Below are 4305 nucleotides of genomic sequence, written 5' to 3' on the forward strand. Positions count from 1 at the left end.
TTTATTTTTTTGTTATGTTCAAGACGGGCATGGAGGAGACAGAAAAAAACAAATGATTATGATAGAATATGTTCTACATCTTTGATTTTGGATACATTTTGTAGCTACATGTAGGAGAGCAACACATAAAAGGTTCATTTTCTCATCACTTGGCGTCCGGCGTCCGTCGTCGTCCGTCGTCGTCCGTCGTCGTCCGTCGTCCTGCGTCCGTCGTCGTTAACTTTTACAAAAATCTTCTCCTCTGAAACTGCTGGGCCAAATTAATCCAAACTTGGCCATAATCATCATTGGGGTATCTAGTTTAAAAATTGTGTCCGGTGACCCCGCCAACCAACCAAGATGGCCGCCACGGCTAAAAATAGAACATAGGGGTAAAATGCAGTTTTTGGCTTATAACTCAAAAACCAAAGCATTTAGAGCAAATCTGACATGGGGTAAAAATGTTCATCAGGTCAAGATCTAACTGCCCTGAAATTTTCAGATGAATCGGACAACCTGTTGTTGGGTTGCTGCCCCTGAATTGGTAATTTTAGGGAAATTTTGCTGTTTTTTGTTATTATCTTGAATATTATTATAGATAGAGATAAACTGTAAACAGCAATAATGTTCAGCAAAGTAAAATCTACAAATAAGTCAACATAACCAAAATGGTCAGTTGACCACTTTAGGAGTTATTGTCCTTTATAGTCAATTTTTAACCATTTTTCGTAAATCTTGGTAATCTTTTACAAAAATCTTCTCCTCTGAAACTACCAGGCCAAATTTAAACAAACTTGGCCGCAATCATCATTGGGGTATCTAGTTTAAAAATTGTGTGGCGTGACCCGGCCAACCAACAAAGATGGCCGCCATGGCTAAAAATAGAACATAGGGGTAAAATGCAGTTTTTTGCTTATAACTCAAAAACCAAAGCATTTAGAGCAAATCTAACAGGGAGTAAAATTGTTAATCAGGTCAAGATCTATTTGCCATGAAATTTTCAGATGGATTGGACAAACTGCTGTTAGGTTGCTGCCCCTGAATTAGTCATTTTTAGGAAATTTTGCCGTTTTTTGTTATTATCTTGAATATTATTATAGATAGAGATAAACTGTAAAGGGAAACAATGTACAGCAAAGTAACACCTAAAAATAAGTCAACATGACCTAAATGGTCAATTGACCCCATAAGGAGTTATTGCCCTTTATAGTCAATTTTTAACAATTTTCATAAAATTTGTAAATTTTAACTAACATTTTCCACTGAAGCTCTTAGGCCAAGTTCAATATAGATAGAATGATTGTAAGCAGCAATAATGTTCAGTAAAGTAAGATATACAAACACATCACCATCACCAAAACACAATTTTGTCATGAATTCAAATGCGTCCTTTGTTTAATATTCACATAGACCAAGGTGAGCGACACAGGCTCTTTGGAGCCTCTAGTTTTACGTGTTTTTGTTCCAAATGAGAGATGATATCTAGATTTGAGAATATGATATAAGGAGCCTGTAACTCAGAGGTTGTCGTTTGTTTATGTGTTACATATCAGTTTTTTTTTTTTTTTTATTAACATAAATAAGGCCATTAGTTTTCTCGTTTGTATTGTTTTATATTGTCATTTCGGAGCCTTTTATAGCTGATTATGCGGTTATGGCTTTCCTCTTTGTTTATGGCCGTACGGTGACCTGTAGTTGGTAATTTCTGTAAAATTGAGAATGGAAATGGGGAATGTGTCAAAGACTGTAGAAAAAAAAACTACAGCAGAAGGTCACCAACAGGTCTTCAATGCAGCGAGAAATTCCCGCACCCGGAGGCGTCCTTCAGCTGGCATCTGAACAAATCTATACTAGTTATGTGATAATGAACGCCATATTAATTTCCAAATTGTACACAAGAAACTAAAATTAAAATAATACAAGACTAACAAAGGCAAGAGGCTCCTGACTTGGGACAGGCGCATAAATGCGGCGGGGTAAAACATGTTTGTGAGATCTCAACCCTCCCCCTATAACTCTAGCCAATGTAGAAAAGTAAACGCATAACAATACGCACATTAAAATTCAGTTCAAGAGAAGTCCGAGTCTGATGTCAGAAGATGTAACCAAAGAAAATAAACAAAATGACAATAATACATAAATAACAACAGACTAACAGCAGTTAACTGACATGCCAGCTCCAGACGATTTGTCAGCTCTGTGTCGATCGAATTGGTCTCTTGTGGAGAATTGTCTCATTGGCAATCATACCACATCTTATTTTATATGTATTTGATTGTTATTATAAGTTAGTATCTAAAGTTTTAAGCGTTACAAAATACTAAATTATAAAAATAAAGTTGAATTGTTGCATATTTTTTTTTATGTTGGGGCCTTTTGTTACCGACTACGGTATTGGCATTTTTTATTGTTGAAAGCCATATGGTTGCCTAGATTTGCTTACATCCACTTCAGTTGATCTTTGGTGGATAGTTGTCTCATTGACAATCATACTACATCTCCTATTTTAATCATTTGAACATAAAACTCTATTTACTCGTTAGAGATAACAGGTATGCTAGACGCTTGTTTGGTTTGTCTACATATTTTTCAACAGAAGATATGGTAAAATTGGAACACATACAAGTCGATGTGACAACCCTCCAGAAGAGACAAAATGACACAGCAATTAACAAAAATAGGTAACTGTACGGCCTTTGACAATAAGCAAAGCCATACAACAAAGTCAGCTATAAAAGTCTCCGAAATTACGAATGTAACTATTGAAAAGCCAAATCGAAAATAAATGTAAAAAGTATTAAAAAATATTTCGAATATTTCAGCGTTTTATAAGCAGTAAGTTTACAAAAAATGGTCTTATAAATGCTATTTCGTGTTAATAAAAAAAATGCTAACAACAGGACTGGTTAAAATCTTCGCGGAAGAACTGTCTACCTGTCTGGCTAAATTGTCAACCACGTGATAGTTGAGCATAGCAATGTCACCGCTGTTTCGGTGTTAGACTGGACGTTTTTTTTTACAATCAATAGCACACTACACTTCACAAGAAAGAGGCAAGCCACTGGCGAACGGCATAATTATGATAGACCCATAACAATTCATTTCTTTATATGATAAAAACAGAACATGTATGATTTTCTTTACCTCTGGACGTTAGTAACAAACAATCAATCAGTTTACAGAATAAAACAGTTTCCACTTCTGTATAACACAAACTACGTACATGTACATCAAACAATATTGAAACAAATATTATTACAACTAACAATAATTATGACAACAAAGGGATATAAAATACTATAATAAGAGAGATGTTTTCATATTTTATGAATCAGTTTAACAGTGTGTCAAATTTTATTTTACTATTTTTTTCATGTTCTAATTCCCCTCCCCTTATAATAATCCGCATATGTGATCAGCATTCTATACGGATATACGGATATAAGCACAACTAAGAGTAGATATCTTTGAATACACGATAAACAACATAGTTTTCGACTAATTTTGTTAAATTTTCACTCGCTCACTGAGCTTTTTGAATCTTTTCTGTTAGTTGGTTTGTAATCTTGGTTCTTTTTCAGCATGTCTTTTACATGCCTTCTAAAACGGTCATCAGACACCCCATATATGAATGGATTAGATACATTGTTTATAAAAACTGCCCATAGGAATATATAAAACGCCGTTCCTTCAGCTTCACTCATATGACATTCTAAATTGTCAACAAAATGTAAAATCATTGCTAATGCATGATGAATTTCGGAACTAATAGCAAAAATTAACGTGATTACAATAAAAGTTAATGTCGTTTTTCTTGTTCTGACAATTTTTGGTCCGGAAGATGACGAAAGCCGTAAACGTTGCATTGATTTCCTTCTGTGAGTATGGAGTTTTTGCATTATATTGAAATATAAAACTGTTATAAAAACAATCACAAAAGCTAAGCATATTTGAAGCTGAATATAGAACACTCTTCCATATGTCGTAAGAAACGGATCTTTTTCCATGAAACAGATGGTTTCGGTGACATTAAATAATCCAGTCGGTCTAGTTGTCGTTCCATATATGAACATTGATTGAATTGAAATAATTGCTGCTACAATGTTAATAATTACACAGCTCCGTTTGGCAAATAGTTTGGAAATCTGTCGTTTCATTGGTTGGCATATTTTTCTGTATCTGTCAATCGCAATTAAGATGAGAAGAAAAGCAGATGCCGTGCTCGTATAATATCCAACAAAATGTCCGAACTTGCACAGAATGTTATCCGGAAAATTTTTCGGATATACCAGGTAAATTATTATAAATGGCATCAGGAAACAGCTG

Source organism: Mytilus trossulus, chromosome 6 (assembly GCF_036588685.1).
Source record: "Mytilus trossulus isolate FHL-02 chromosome 6, PNRI_Mtr1.1.1.hap1, whole genome shotgun sequence".
In the NCBI taxonomy this organism is placed as follows: domain Eukaryota; kingdom Metazoa; phylum Mollusca; class Bivalvia; order Mytilida; family Mytilidae; genus Mytilus; species Mytilus trossulus.